At 43.1% G+C, this 16,923-nt stretch overlaps 1 protein-coding gene across 4 annotated transcripts in view; it reads right to left on the minus strand.

Annotated features, from left to right (window-relative positions):
• RCAN2 (regulator of calcineurin 2) overlaps positions 1 to 12,696 on the minus strand; it is a 274,052-nt gene extending 261,356 nt beyond the window's left edge. The window contains exon 1 of one of the 4 annotated variants that reach the window (XM_045057621.1): positions 12,418 to 12,696. The gene's annotated coding sequence lies outside the window, so the exon portion shown is untranslated. Of the gene's footprint in view, positions 1 to 12,067; positions 12,231 to 12,417 lie in introns of those variants that run through there. The other 3 variants (XM_045057620.1, XM_023254041.2, XM_003986213.6) reach the window with 3 other exon arrangements.
• Between the last annotated feature and the right edge of the window lie 4,227 nt (positions 12,697 to 16,923).

Consider the following 16,923-nt stretch of genomic DNA (forward strand, 5'->3'; position numbering starts at 1 on the left):
ACCATCTTCTATTTCAAAATTCATACGATACCTGTAATCAAATAAATAATTTCTTTCTGGACAAATTATTAAACCTTGAAAGGAAGTGTAAATTGGACTTTGATTTTTCTAGTGAGGCCCCATTACTAGACCTTTATCTTTAATAGCTGCAGAAGTCAAATCAAAAAAATAAATTATATTGGGGCACCTGGGTGGCTCAGTTGGTTAAGCAGTTAAGCATCTGACTTTTGGCTCAGGTCATAATCTCACAGCTCGTGGGTTCCAGCCCCTCTTCAGGCTCAGCTGACAGCTGGGAGCCTGGAGCCTGCTTCAGATTCTGTGTCTCCCTCTCTCTCTCTACTCCTCCCCCACTTGCATGCATGCTCTCTCTCTCTCTCTCTCCCTCAAAAATAAATAAACATTAAAAATTTTTGAAATAAATCATTAATTTAGCCTGTCTTTCAGAAAATGTCATGGGGGAAAATGATTCAAATTGGCTGTTTATCTCAATATCTCAATAACTGGTCAATATAATCAAGACAGTTGATGATGGCCTAATAGTGAATGCAAAGCCTTTTTTTGAAAGACTAATCTGAATAATCATGAAATGAAAATTCTAGAATAATAACCAGTTAAGTGATTTTTAAGAAGATTCTAATTGAAAATCCTAGTTGTTTATACAAAAGAAGGTGAAAAGACATACCTGTCAGAAGCCTGCCCAAAGGCCCTGCCAAAGTGGAAGGGGAACCAGTCAAAACCAACTAAAGCAAATACACATGCAAATTTACTGTGCATATTTTTCAGGATTTAAAGGCAAACTGAAGCAGTTCTCGCTTAAATAGAAGTTGCCTATTCCACTTAGTTTAAGTCAGCTTCAGCGGCTCAACAGGCTGCAATGACAGCTGTCAGTGTTCTGGCCCCACATGGCCCATGGCATCGAATGCCAAGCCCCTGATAATGGAACCACCAGGAGAAAAGTGAATCCACTATAGCCAGCTCTCCTCTACACACTTATGCACGTAAAATCTACCAGATCCCCACCCACACATTCTCAATTCTCATATGCGCGCACGCGTGCACACACACACACACGCACACACACACACAATCCCAACCTCCTTGAAGCACTGTTAAGCAAGTGCATTTCCAGAGTAAGAGTTATCTTGGGAAAGCACTAATACCAATCACCCCTACTACCAGAAAGGTGCTTACAAGCAGGACAGAAGTGAGACCTACATTCTAATGCATTGCTTGTGGGAATATTAAATTACTGCAACCTCCCGGAAAAATAATGAAACACGATGTCAAAACACAGAGAAAGCCTTCAGAAGGTCCATCTATTTGAGCCCGTAATTCTACTTCTAACAATCTCTCCTAGAAAATGACCCAAAAAGTAGAAAAAATATGACCCAAGATGTTCGTCAAACTTTATTCATGATCCTTGGTTAACTGAGGATCAGCTAAATGTCCAACAACAGGGGAGAAGGTAAGTGAATTTGGTAAAATCATACATGGGAATGCTCTGCAGATACTGAAAACAATGTTCACAAAGTCTGTTGACTTTGCATAAAAAGTTATTTAAAATGTTTGGTGAAATGCACAGAATGCAAAATTCTGTACATAGTGTGATTCCCAATTCTACACAAGATAGGCATATCAAAAGCCTGAAAGGAAATAACAACAAAATGTTAATAGTAATTATCACTTGTTCATGAGAATACATGTGATTTTAATTGTCTCTTTTTTATACTATTCTGTTTTAAATTTTTTTAAGTTTTATAAAAAGCACCTATGTCCAAGAAAAAGAAACCATTAAAAAAATCAGCTGGGGCGCCTGGGTGGCTCAGTTGGTTAGGCGGCCGACTTCAGCTCAGGTCATGATCTTGCAGTTTGTGGGTTCGAGCCCCACATCAGGCTCTGTGCTGGCAGCTCAGAGCCTGGAGCCTTATTTGGATTCTGTGTCTCCCTCTCTCTCTGCCCCTCCCCCACTCCTGCTCTGTCTCTCTCTCTCCCTCAAAAGTAAATAAACGTTTAAAAAAATTAAAAAAAAAAAAAAAGAAAGAAAAGAAAAAATCAGGCCAGAGGGTGCCTAGTTTTCCTGGTAAGTAGACAGACAACAGACACTGGTGGGGGGGGGGGGGGTGGTATTTGTGGCCTTCTTGAGCAGATTCCATGTCCTACCAGTTGCTCATGCTTATACCCTGGTGACGATTTCTTGTACTCTACATCATGCCTATGCCTTTCTCGACCTTGGCTTTGACTTTCAGCCTTCTCTGTTTGTACTAAAACACTCCTCTGGCAGTTACCTCTTGTCTGTAAATCAGGTTCTCCACCCATCCCCCTTCACCAGCAGGACCCAAGTCTATGGCCTCCTCAGCCTCCTCCTGGCCCAGGCTGGTCAAGTCTTGGTACTGACAACAGGTAAGTTACCCTTAAAAAAAAACATCCGCCATAAACAAACCATCAAAAAACAAGACAAGGAAAGACAGTTTTTTAATACATTCTATAAAAGCATTTTAGACACCAAACAGACCTGGGGCTATACCGGGCCCAACTATAACTGATCTCCTGAGAGGCCCCCACTGTGTCAGTCATCCTTAACATCTGTCCAGGGTATCGCATTTTTCAGTGCACAGTCACAGACTCATAGCATTTCACCTTCACGACGCGAAGGTGGGCAGATCAAGTGTTCTTTTCTTAATCGGACAGATAAGAAAATAGCAATTCAGAGAATGGATACTGAGTGGCTCGCTCCCCCTGCTCCTCAGGGTGTGCTCATCTGTAAATAGTGATGATAATACTCCCATGGTGGAGTTGTTGTAAGGATTAAATGAGATAACATATGCAGGGTGCTGAGCGCAGTGTCTGGAACAAGGGCAGCATTCAACAAATGCCAGCTCCTATGACGGCTAGGTCAATGGGAAGCTCAAGGTTACATAGCTGGGAAGTGACAACGCCAGGATGAGGATCCAGGCCTTTTCATGCCAAGTCCAGGCTTTTTATGCTTTATCCCCAACACCGCAAAGGAGTATTAGGACATGGCCCATGCCCTCAAAGAACCTAGAATATTTTGTAGCAGGCATCTCTTAAGTACGTGAAACAACAAGGCAATTATTCCCACAAAGAACTAAGGCAAAAGTGACAAAAACTAGGATGCAAAGCTCAAAGTACACAATTCTTTTGTCCAACAGTAACTGTTACCCTTTACAATGTCTTCTTATGCACACTTTCCAAAGCTTAGGAAACCCATGTTTCATCCCTGTTTCAAAGTGAGTTGTGCGTGGGGAGATCAGATATGAAAGTAAGTCCCTTTCCATATTAATTACAGAAAATGTTTTCTGTGGGCATTCTGAACTTCAGGAAGTTTGAGCTATGTTTGGAAACTTTTCTTTAACTTCTAGAAAGTACCATTCATGACCATACACTTTTTAAGGGACTTAAAAACAGCTTCAGTTGAGTTTAAGGCTGCTTCTTAAAAAAAAAAAATATTCGGGGCGCAGTCGGTTAAGTGTCTGACTTCAGCCAGGTCACGATCTCGCGGTCCGGGAGTTCGAGCCCCGCGTCGGGCTCTGGGCTGATGGCTCGGAGCCTGGAGCCTGTTTCCGATTCTGTGTCTCCCTCTCTCTCTGCCCCTCCCCCGTTCATGCTCTGTCTCTCTCTGTCCCCCAAAAAATAAATAAACGTTGAAAAAAAAATCTTCAACTTGATTAATCTAAACTACAACATATGACACCTGGTGGTTGATAACAAGAGAAAAGACACGAGGACAGTGAATATTTTAAAGGCGTAGGTAGCAGGCACACAAGCACATACAGAGGAGGAAGTCATTCTGTCGCCCATATATTTGATGCCACAATAATAATCCCATAATAATGGGGTTAGGCATACTATTTCTTTACAGTAATCCTGGCCTATTTATGAGGTAACAAAAGAAGAGCCTAAAACTTTGCAGAATCTTGAAACTTCTTTATATGTTAGAGGGTTATTTACTAATGGACACTTTGAGATTCACATCTTGAAAGGTTTTCGATGTGCTATGTGTTTTTATATTCCTAATATAGAGTTCTTTCTTTCCCTTTCTTTCTTTCTTTCCTAGTTTTATTGAAACAAGAGAGAGAGAGAGAGAGAGAGAGAGAGAGAATCCCAAGCAGGCTCCACACTCAGCTGGGAGACCAACACAGGGCTTTATCCCACAACCGCGGGATCATGACCTGAGCTGAAATCAAGAGCTCAACCGACTGAGCCACCCAGGTGCCCCTATACTACTTTCGAAGATAGAGAAGTGATGCTCACGAAGAGGTGGCCCTTAGCAAAACTATGAGGTAGGAGCTTTTCCTAAGAAACACTCTGTATAATCCCTTTACTGCATGTCTGTTCCCGGGGTGGAGGAGGGGAGTGTGAGGGGTGAGCACCCCCATTTACCGAGCCCCTTCAATGAGGGAGTCTGGTATACAGTGCCTGCTTTATGTGATCTGTTTCACCTCCTACGACAGTCTTGTAACACGTATATTAATCACCCCAATTATTCAGAGACGAGCAAGCTAAGTCTCAGAATTTAAGGAACATGTCTAAAATAAAGAAATTGATCAGTGACTACGGAGATTCCTCTGCTTCAGTGCTCATTCAGGTTACCCCTCACTGAACTGGGCTGCCCCCCACATCAGACACCCTTGTCAGCACCTCCACTATAGACTAGTTCACATCAAGTCATTTGAGTTAGGCCTTTTAGAAGTACTCCTATTCTATTCTAGACAACACAGATAACCGACAGACACATGAAAATATGCTCAACATCATTCATCATTAGGGAAATGCAAATCAAAACCACAGTGAGATATCACCTGACATCTGTCAGAATAGCTGAAACAAAAAAACACAAGAGGGGCACCTGGGTGGCTCAGTCGGTTAAGCGTCTGACTTTGGCTCAGGTCATGATCTCATGGTTTGTGAGTTCGAGCCCCATGTCGGGCTCTGTGCTGACAGCTCAGAGCCTGGAGCCTGTTTCAGATTCTGTGTCTCCTTCTTTCTCTGCCCCTCCCCCACTCACACTCTGTCTCTCTCTCTCTCAAAACTAAATAAACATTAAAAATAAATTTAAAAAAAAACCACAAGAAACAACAAGAGTTGGCTAGGATGTGGAGAAAAAGGAACCCTTGTGCACTGTTGGTGGGGATGCATTTGGTGAAACCACTGTGGAAAAACAGTATGGAGGTTCCCCAAAACATTAAAAATAGAAATACCATATGAATCAGTAATCCCATTACTGGGTATTTACCCAAAGAAAACAAAAACACCCTAATTCAAAAAGATATATGCACCCCTATATTTATTGCATCATTATTTACAATAGCCAAGATACGGAAGCAACCCAGGTGTCCATCCATAGACGAAGTGATGAAGAAGAATGGGGTGTACATACAATGGAATATTCCCCAGCCATAAAAGAAGAATGAGACCTTGCCATCTGCAACAACATGGATGATCTAGAGGGTATTATGCTAACTGAAATAAGTCAAAGACCAATACCGTATGATTTCACTCATATGCGGAAGCTGAGAAACAAAGCAAATGAACAAACGAAAGACAAAAATCAGACTCTTAAATACAGAGAACAAACTTGGTTGCCGGAGGGGAGGTAGGTGGGGGATGGGTGAAAGAGGCCAAGGGGATTAGGAACACACTTTTCCATGAGCACTGAGTAATGTACAGAACTGCTGAATCACTACACTGTTAAGGAGGAGGAGGAGGAGGAGGAGGAGGAAAAGTAGTAGGAGTAGGGGCGCCTGGGTGGCTCAGTCGGTTAAGCGTCCGACCTCGGCTCAGGTCATGATCTCACAGTTTGTAAGTTTGAGCCCCGCGACGGACTCTGCTGACAGCTCGGAGCCTGGAGCCTTGGATTCTGTGTCTCCTCCTCTCTCTGCCCCTCGTCGACTCACGCTCTGTCTCTCTCTCAAAAATAAATAAACATTAAAAAAAGAAAAAGTCGTAGCAGTAGTCCTATTCTAAAAGTGACCAGGCAGGCACCATTTTAACCCCAATCAGTGACTCTAGTAGTAAAACCTAGTGGTAAAATCTGAGACAGGGTGGCAGGACTTCCAAGTGTCAAGAATCTAGAGATCATCTGGTCAACCTCTTCTCCCGTTAATATACAGATTTAAAATAGCTAAAGCCTAAGTGGGGCTGAGACTTTGCAGAGGTCACACCACAAATCAGGTGTAGAGCCCAGATGAGAGCCAGAATTCCTGACTGAGTCCTGCTCTCTTCTACGGCATCAGCCACAAACATTCAAACATAGGGTAAAAAACACACGCCAGACTAATAGGACTTATTCCAACGTTATTAATTCACATGGTGATTCCGAGTGCCGGCAAGGCCTGTGTGTACCTCTTATTGTGTGGCCTAGACAAGGTACCCTCCCTTTGCCTTGGGTTTCTTATCAATTATATGAGAGTAACAATAGTGTCTGCTTCATGTGGGGCAAATATGATAATTCATATAGAGCTCTGACTCCCTGTGCTCAGGATAAACTCTCAATAAATGGTATATTATTATCATTAAAATTATTTTTACTGTTATTACCACCACTCTTTCAGATCATTGACAGTTCATACTTTCACTTTTGGGGAAGTAGGTAGAAAGAACTTCCTGCAGTCAAATTCATCTCCCTCAGGGCACCTGGGTGGCTTAGTTAGCTGAGCATTGGACTTCAGCTCAGGTCATGATCTCATGGTTCATGAGTTCGAGCCCTACATACAGCCTTGCACCGAGCCAGCATCAAGCCCTGCATCAGTCTCCTCGCTCACAGTGTGGAACCTGCTGGGGATTCTCTCTCTCCCTCTCTCTCTCTCTGCCCCTGCCCCATTTGTGCGCACGCACGCTCTTTCTCTCTCAAATAAATAAACTTTAAAACAATTTAATTGAAAAAAATTCATCTACCTCTTCTCTAAAGTTAGCCCTAGACAGTCTCAGGAATGAAGGTAAAATGAGTAGAAGGTTGGCACCAAGAATAAAGAAATTACCATTGAAAATACAAGTGCCTCCTGAGCATTTTCATTTGATCTTTAAAGTCGGGGCGCCTGGGTGGCTCGGTCGGTTAAGCGTCCAACTTCGGCTCAGGTCATGATCTCACGGTCTGTGAGTTCGAGCCCCGGGTCAGGCTCTGTGCTGACAGCTCAGAGCCTGAAGCCTGTTTCAGATTCTGTGTCTCCCTCTCTCTCTGCCCCTCCCCTGTTCACGCTCTGTCTCTCTCTGTCTCAAAAATAAATAAACGTTAAAAACAAAATTAAAACAAAAAAATAAAGTCAAACTTCCCCATCTTTCTCAAACCCACTCTTTCCCATTTACTACCCTTTTGCCTCAGTTTTATGGAGATACAATTGATATATAATACAGGTATTATATTTATTTTAGGTGTACATCATAATGATTTGGTATTTGTATATATTGCAGAGTGATTGCCATAATAAGTTTAGTTAACTTCCATCACCTCCCATAGTTAGTTACACCTATTTTTTCTTATGATGACAACTTTTAAGATCTACTCTCTGGGCAACTTTCAAATATACAGTACAGGATTATTCACTATAATCGCCACACTATACATTACATACCCAGGGCTTATTTATCTTATAACTGGAAGTTTGTACCTGTTGACCCCCTTCACCCATTTTGCCCACCTCCCATCGCCCACTCTCTGGCGACCACAAACCTGTTCCCTAGATCTATGAGCTTGGTTTGTTTTAAATTCCACATAGAAGTCAGATCACACGATACTTATCTTTCTCTGACTTATTTAATTAGCATGATACCCTCAAGGTCCATCCATGTTGTTACAAATGACAGGGTTTTCTTCCTTCTATGGCTAAATAATATTCTATTTTATATATAAAATACATATATTTTCTTATGTATATATAAAATACATATATTTTCTTATATATATATAAAATATGTATTTTTTTCTTTCTTTTATCCATTCATTCATCAGCAGATGCTTGGGTTATTTCTCTCTCTTGGCTATTGTAAATAATGCTGTAATGAACATGGTGGTACAGATATTTTCTCAAGATAGTGAATTTGTTTCCTATATTCATTTCCTAATAAGTTTCCAGATGTAGGATTGTTGGATCATATAATAGATCTACTTTTAATTTTTTGAGGAACTTCCATACTGTTTCCATAGTGGCCACACCAATTTATTTCCCATCAATTATATTCCCAACAACAGGGCACAGGGATTACCTTTTTTCCCACATCCCTGCCAATACTTATCTCTTGGTTTTTTTGTTCTGTTTTGTTTTGATAATAGCCATTCTAAATAGGTATACGGTAATAGCTCATTGTGGTTTTGATTTTCACTTCTCTGATAATTAGTGAGGTTGTGCACTTTTCCATGTACTTAACGGCCAGCTGTATGTCTTCTTTGGAAAAAAGGTGTATATTCAGATCCTTTGTCCATTTTTTAATTGGATTGTTTGTGGGGTTTGGTTTTTTTTGTTTTGTTTTGTTTTGTTTTCTTGTTATTGAGTTGTATGTGTTCTTTATATGCTTTGGATATGAACTCTTATCAGATAAGTGATTTACAAATAGTTTCTCCCACTCCATGGGTTGCCTTTTCATTTTGTTGATGGTTTCCTTTCTTATTAAGAAGGTTTTTAGTTTGATAGAGTCCCATGTGTTTATTTTTGCTTTTGCTGACAAATCCAAGAAATCATTGCCAAGACCAGTGTCAAGGAAATTACCCCCTATATTTTCTTACAGAAATTCCATGACTTCAAATCTTACATTCGAGACTTTTATCCACTTTGACTTAATTTTTGTGTATGGTGTAATACAGTGGTCCAATTTTCCCAACACCATTATTGCAGAGACTATCCTTTCTTCATTGTATATTTTTGGTTCCTTTGTGAACGCATACAGGTGAGTTTATTTTTGAGATCTTTATTCTGTCCCATTGATTTATGTGTTTGTTTTAATGCCATGCTGCTTTGGTTACCATAATTTTATAACATAGTTTAAAATCAGAAAGTGTGATGCCTCCTGCTTTGTTCTTCTTTCTTGAGATTGCGTTGGCTATTTGGAGTTTTTGTAGTTCCATACAAATTTTAGGACTGTTTGTTCTATTTCTGTGAAAAATGCCATTGGCATTTTGATAGGGATTGCATGGAATCTGTAGATTGCTTTGGGTAGTATGGACATTTTCACAATTTTAATTCTTGCAATCCATGAGCATACACTATCTATTTATTTGTGTCTTCTTCAATTTCTTTCATCAATGTTTTCAGTGTACAAATCTCTCACCTCCTTGGTTACATTTATTCCTTGGTATTTTATTCTTTTTGATAGAATTATAAATGGGATTGTTTCTTTAATTTCTCTGATACTTTGTTATTAGCCTATGGAAATGCAACTTATTTTGCTTATTGATTTCATATTTGCAACTTTACTGAATTTGTTTATTACTGCTAACAGTTTTTTAGTGGAGTCTCTAGAGCTTTCTATGTGTATGTCACCTGCAAATAGAGACAGTTTTACTTCTTCCTTTCTTATTTGATGCCTTTCATTTATTTTTCATGCCTAATTACTCTGGCTGCCAGCACTATGTGGCAAATGAGCATCCTTGTTTTCTTCCTGATCTCAGAGGAAAAGATTTCAGTTGAAATTCCTCATCCTTCTCAAATCTAATCCTTCTCACCTAATTCCTAACTTAGTTAAAAACCTGACCATCCATCTAGACATCAACTCCTTCCACACCACCACCCACTTGGTGACCTACTACTACTAATTCTCCCTCTGAAATGGCTCTCTAAGGATCTCTCTTCTCTTTCTCTATCTTACCTGGCTCAAGCACAATTAATTTTTCTTCTTCTTCTTCTTCTTCTTCTTCTTCTTCTTCTTCTTCTTCTTCTTCTTTTGCTTGCATCACTCCAGTGGTCTAAATTCTAAGCTCATTCCCCTTTGCGATACTACCTATTTAGGACCTCCAAAGTCACTTGTGCAAAATTCAAATTAGATCAAATCTTTTCTCCTCAAAAAGGCTACATAGTTTCTCCTCCTCAGTAGAGTGTATTCACATCTCAGGCTCACTGAAACACCCCCCAAACTCTCCTGCCACCCCCTCATTTCAGAGGACCTAAATGTTCTTTGAACACAAACTCGCCTTTGATGTGGAACACCTACCTGGCCCCTTCTCTAGAAAAAAAAGCTGCTGCTGCCTACTGGAATGCAGTCCAAGTGCACTGCTTTTCTGGAATCTCTTCCAGATTCCCTCCACCCTTCCTTCTTTGGGCTTCCAATGAACTTGTTCCTATCTCCACTAGCCATTCACCATGTGGATCACTATCACTTATTTTCTTATCCTTCTTTTCTGCTAGATTGATTTCTGAAATGCCTGGGCTTCATTCTTTTATCCCCTGGCACAGGGCCTACATGGCCCACAGTAGATGCTTAACAAATAACTGCTAAATAACCTGAGTGGATGGGGGCGCCTCAGTGGCTCAGCCGGCTAAGCACCCGACTTCAGTCAGGTCATCATCTCGCGGTTCGTGAGATCTAGCCCCACTTCGGGCTCTGTGCTGACAGCTTGGAGCCTGGAGCCTGCTTCAGATTCTGCGTCTCCCTCTCTCTCTGCCTCTGCCCCGCTCATTCTCATTCCCTCCCCCCCTCTCTCTCTCTTTCTCCCCCAAATAAATACTTAAAAAAATTAAACTGAGTGCATGGTCCCCAAAGAAATAAAATTACCCAAAGAAATAAAATGAAACCTCAGTTACTATCAAAACCTATCTCAATAAAGCTACTTTCCATAATATATATAACTAACTGCAAACAATTACGTAAGTAGCTTTCAAAAGAGTGTAATGGGAACTTGCAAATGGCAAAGTTCTCGAGTTCCCACTTACGCTCGTTAAATGTTCATCAATGGAGAGGGAGAGCCACATCCTCCTAGATTTAGTTGGCTTCTGCAGGACCTGCACACACAAGGCATTCTGAAAGCTCCCGGGATCCTGTAGCTTTATTTGAGGACACTTTTCCCTCACAAAATTCTGTGGACTGGACTTGAGTAGTAGGTGCTCAATAAATGCTGATTTGATTTGCAGGGGATTTGAAAGCAAAGTGCAACTCACATTTTAGACTAATTCAATGCAATGACTGATTGTACTTAAGATAATAGCTCCAAGGCTAAAGAAAATCAATGGGCAGCCTGAAAAGCAGCCAAATGCTCACTCCCCTGCCTCGTTCTACAGTCAATGCTGACCTGCTTCTTGATCCTTTCCAGCTTCTCAGCTTTTCCGACTTCACTGCTTCCCCAGAATGGAGAGGGCCAGTTAGCAAGTGTTGTCCTGTGCCTGTGATATATTTGTCCTGTGTTTTGATGTTGATGTAATATGTGCGAAAGTTGAGTGGCATTTTTTTTTAAATGTCCTACTTTTCCTAAAGCCTACCCTCTGTGTGACAGGTTAAATGTGATTCTAGCTGAAGGAAGGAAGAAGTGTGGACTGGAAGGCCGTAGCCTTCTTTCACCTTCAGTTGTGGGACTGTATGTTAAAAGGAGCCCAGAAACTGTTGTTTTTACTAAAATCATACCAAAAATTAAAAAATAAAAAAAAAATAGCTCTGGTAACGAACTCATTAGATGTCCACTGAACACCTCTATCCCAATGATGTAGAAAATAGGAAAGATTCAAAGCATGCACCCTGCTATAACTCATTCTGGGATAAGAAAAAGACAGCAGTGCCTTGGAGAATAAATCATTAACTAAAAGTCAAACCGAGACACCCTGGAAACCAGTGAGACCAGGCGGCTGGGATTTGCCTGTTCCCTCTGGTGACTTCTAGAGCGAAGCATCCCACAGGCAGGCAAACTCAGCACACTGCACTCCCTTCTATTTCACTTTTCAAACTTGAAGTTATTTTTAGATGACCCATGCCCACTAATCCCAGGCAGGACAATTCCCAGCCCGCTGCGCCTCCAAGTACCTTCCTCCTCTCCGGCACTTTTTAGGAGCACTGATAAGGAGTTTCTAGTTCTCTCCCCCTCTTTTTCCTCCCCTCAGAGTGCAGTCCACCTGCCCTCACCCCCTCTCCAAACCTCAGTCCACAGGGGGGCCACAGCCGTCATCTTCGCTGTTCTACTTGTGCACCTGCTGCTGCTACTAGGAAGGCGAGCCCTTGGGCCACTAGGAATGGGGCAGGGGCTCTTAGAGACCCGCGCCCTCTAGAGGGGGGTCAAGGGAGACCTCCGTCCCCACGGCCGCCGCGGGGACTGAGAGCCGGAGCAGACCCCCCTCCGTCCGCGGCTGCCGCCCCCCTGCCCAGCCCCCGAACCCCACCGCGCTCGCCCGCCCCTCGCCGCGCCCTCAGCCACGGCCGGGGCGCCGCGCGCAGTCCCCGCTGGACCGGGCGCAGGGGCGAGCGGGCCGGCGCGGTTACATAACCGACCTGCTGGGCGTCCACGAAGCGCCGGCAGGGGCTGAGGCGGCGGCTCCGGCGTCCGCGGGGCCGGTGACTGCGGGCGCGGCGCTGCCTGCTCACCTGCCCGCCGGTGCGAGCGCGTGGGGGCGGGCGCGGTGCCCGCGGGCCTGGGCGTGGGGCCGTGCGCGGCGCGCCCCGCCTCCGGTCTCGCGGTCCGTGTGTCCCCGGCTCCGTGCCTCCCGCCCGCTCCTCCCCGCAACCTCGGCCGCCGTCAGCCGGGACAAAGCGGCTCCGGGGAGGGGCCGAGCCGCCGGCTCTCGCAGGAGCCAGCGGAGATGGGCGCGCCCCCAGCTCCGACTCATCGGGCCAACCTCCAATCAGACCCCAGGAAACCGAAAGCCCCTGTGTGGCCTCCTCTCCTCTCCTCCCCCCTGACCCGGCGCCCTTCCCGGGCCCGCACCCGCTCGGCTCCCCGGGCTCTCACCCTGCCCTCGGCTCCCCCACACCCCGCTTCCCGTTCAGGGTGCCCGGGAAGCGAAGAAGACCCTAAGGACACCTAGCGCGCGGGCCGGTCCGCGGGAGTCCGGCCCCTGCGGGGAGGGGTCCCCGGGGTCACCGCCGGGTAGGGGCCTCCTGGGGGTGTGAGGGGGGCGGGGGGCTGATTGTGAAGCTAAGAGTGACTGGGCAGCGACAGCCCAGAAGAAACTGGCGGAGAGGCAAACTGGGTGGGGAGTACTGGAAAAGAGACTTTTCTTACAGGCAGGCTGAGCCCCGGACTCCGGGATGGAAAGGTCGGGAAGCCCCCTGGGGCGGGGCCTGGGGGGGGTGGTCTTCGGGGCGTCTGCTCGGGGTGGGTGCCGCGCCCTCTGGCTGGAGACCTGCGCCCGCCCCGCCCACGCGCTGAAGGTGCCCTGCGCGGGCTCCTGGGCTTTGCCAGGATTCGCAGCCACCAGACCTGGGGACAGAGGGCTTCAAGGACTCCCATTGTGCGAGAGCCGGTGACCAGCGGGAGGCTGGTGTCCTACGGTAAACGGTCGAATGTGAATCAGAGTCTAGGCGAGATCTGTTGCTCGACAAAGTTAAGATAGACGTCTCTGCTTTACAAAATAAAGCAATTCAGAGCCGGAGGAAGCCTGTGGCTTGCGGGTGGCAACGCGGCGGACGGGGCTGAGCCTGATGGCAGGAGAAAGTCAATAGTGTGAAAAGACCAGGGCACGGAAAGTGGGGAAAATTGAAGGAAGGAACGGGGTGGGGGTGAGAACCAACTTGAGTGAATAATATTTAAATCAGCTTGGCCTTCTGTCATCTAATTGCTGTAAAAATAGCTCTTTTAACTTTTCCTTTTTATGCCTTTCTGTTTCCTGGTACCAATATCAAAATTGCACTGAAGCAGTCTGTACGTTTCACAGTTCCTCGCTTACCCAGACACCACATTGTTTTTTCCCAAGGGTGACACCGAATTCCATCTTAAAAACGATTAAAGAAAAACAAGGAAACAACAACAGAAAGGTAGTAGACCTTAGCTCTTCACTCCGACTAATCTGCATTAATACAAATAAAGGCAGAAATTTGGAGTTGGAAGTGGCCTTAGACTCGTACTCTTCTAAACTTCTTCTGGATGCATAAATTCATAAATACCTGCTGATTTGGATGAATTGCGTTTTCGGATAGCATTGTGTGAAAAGGCGTTCTTCTACTGAGCCCAAACTTGCCTTCCTAGGCTTTTCACTCATTGGTTACAGTTCACTTTTGGAAGCCGTGGAGACAAGAGTCCAACTCGTTTTCCAACTGAGTGTGTTTCGAATATGTGGAGATAGTCCTCATGTCTCACTCCCAAATCCCCCTTTCCCAGTGAAACATCCTTAATCCTTTGAACAAAATCTCGCTTTCCTTGTCAAAAAAGTTTAAAAGACTTTATTTTTTAAAGTTTAAGGTTCACCACAGTATTGAGCAGAAAGTGTAGCTATTTCCCATATACCCCCTGCACCCACAAAGACAGCCTCCCTCATTATCAATATCCCCCACCAGATTGGTGCATTTTTTTTTTCTTATAATTGGTGAACTTACATTGACGCATCAGTATCAGCCATGTAGTTGATACTATAGTTTACATTAGGGTTCACTTTCGGTGCTGGACATTATTTGAACTTTGACAAGTCTATGACATACCCACGACGACAGTCCTCTACAGGCTAGTTTCACTGCTCTAAAAATCCTCTGTGCTCCTCCTTGCCTACCCACTCACCTCTGGGAACCACTGATATTTTAGCTGTCTCCATAGTTTTGCCTTTTCCAGAATGTCATAGAGTAGAGCCTAATACCGTGAATAGTCTTTTCAGATTGGTTTCTTTCTTCTTTTCTTTCAGCAATACGCATTTATGGTTTCGTCGTGTGTTTTCATGATTTGACAGCTCATTTCTTTTTTAGCACTGAATAATATTCTGTATTCTGGATGTATCAGTTTATTTATCCATTCACCTATGGAAGGGCATCTGGGTTGTTTCCAAGTTTGGGCAATTATGAATCAAAGTGCTGTAAACATCTGCGTGCAAGTTTTTATGCGAACGTAAGTTTTCAACTTATTTGGGTAAATACTAAGGAGTGGGATTGCTGGAGCGTATTGTAAAACTGTGCTTTGTAAGAGAACACCAAACTGCCTTCCAAAGTGGCCGTAACAGTTTGCATCACCATAAGAAATGGGTGAAATATCCTGTTGTTCCACATCCTCACCAGCATTTGTCATTGTCAATGTTTAGGAATTTCACCGTTCTTATAGGTGCGCAGTGACATCTCATTGTTGTTTTAATTTACAGTTCCGTAATGACGTATGATGCTGAACATTTTTCACATGCTTATTTGCCATCTATATGTCTTCTTTGGCGAGATGTCTGTTCAGATTCTTTGCCCATTTCTTAACTGGGTTGTTCACTTTCTTATTCTTATTGTTTCTTGTTATTGTTTTAAAAGTTCTTTTATAGTTTGAATACCAGTTGCTTATCAGATATGTATTTTGTAAATCATTTCTCCAACTGTGTGGCTGGTCTTCTCATTCTGTTAACAGTGACTTTTACAGGGGCACCTGGGTGGCTCAGTCAGTTGAGCGTTCGACTTCGGCTCAGGTCATGATCTCACGCCCTGTGAGTTCAAGCCCCACGTTGGGCTCTGTGCTGACAGCTCAGAGTCTGGAGCTTGCTTCTGATTCTGTGTCTACCTCTCTGTCTGCCCCTAGCCCACTTGCATTCTGTCTCTGTCTCTCTTAAAAATAAATAAACATTAAAAAAATTTTGAAAAACAGTACCTTTTACAGAACAGAAGTTTTAATTTTAATGAATTCCAGCTCATCGGTGATTTATTTTATGTAGTGTGCCTTTAGTGTTTTATCTAAAAAGTCATCATAATACTCAAAGTCATCCGATTTTCTCCCATTTTATCTCCTAGAAGTCTTAAAGGTTTGTAGCATTTTGCATTTAGGTATATAATCAATTTTGAGTTAATTTTTGTGAAGAATGTAAGGTCTCTATCTCCCTCTCTCTCTCTCTTTCTCTCTCTCTCTCTCTCTCTCTCCATATATTGTATGTAGATGTCCAGTTGTTCCAGCACTATTTCTTGAAAAGACTATCTTTTCTCCATTGTATTGCCTTTTCTCCTTTGTCAAAGATCAGTTGACTATATTTATGTAAGTCTATTTAGGGACTCTCTATTCTGTTCCATTGATCTATTAATCTATTCATTCACCAATATCACATTCTCAATTACTGTTGCTTCATGGTAAGTCTTGAAGTCTGGTTGAATCAGTCCTCTGATTTTGTTTTCTTCAATACTGTATTGGCTATTCTGGATCTTTTGCCTCTCCATATAAACTTTAGAATCAGTTTGTCAATATCTACAAAATAATTTGTGAGAATCTTGATTGAGATTGCATTGAATCCGTATGTCAAATTGAGAAGAACTGACATCTTGACCATCTTGAATCTTCTTATCCATGAACATGGAATATCTCTTCATTTGTCCAGTTTTTCTTCAAGTTCTTTTATCAGGGTTCTGTAGTCTCACTCATGTAGATCTTATATATATTCTGTTAAATTTATACCTTAATATGTCATGATGGAAATGGTATTGGGTTTTTAATTTCACATTCCATTCATTCATTGTTAGTCTATAGTCTAGAGACTTTACATGGAAGAAAACAAAAGAATACACACATACCCTGAAAAAAATAAAGTCAAAATGATGGACTATGATTCTACAACCTCAAGGAATCTCTGGTGTCTATATCCTCCGACAAAGGCCACTATAAACACACCTGTAGTTAAACAAGCTGAATTTACGTTCACTACAATAAAGGAGAATATATTCCGTGGAGATAATGTGGCATGGCGTTAAGAGCACATTAGAAGACCTACCATGGGATTTGAACTTGTCTTAAGTGACTTTTGGAGAGGGTTTAAGGAAGCAATGATTTGCTCTAGATTGGATGCTGTTAGAAAGGAGGGTAATAATTTGTTGTCATATAGCAATGAATTTACAAGGCAG

This window comes from Felis catus, chromosome B2, assembly GCF_018350175.1.
Source record: "Felis catus isolate Fca126 chromosome B2, F.catus_Fca126_mat1.0, whole genome shotgun sequence".
NCBI classification, from domain to species: domain Eukaryota; kingdom Metazoa; phylum Chordata; class Mammalia; order Carnivora; family Felidae; genus Felis; species Felis catus.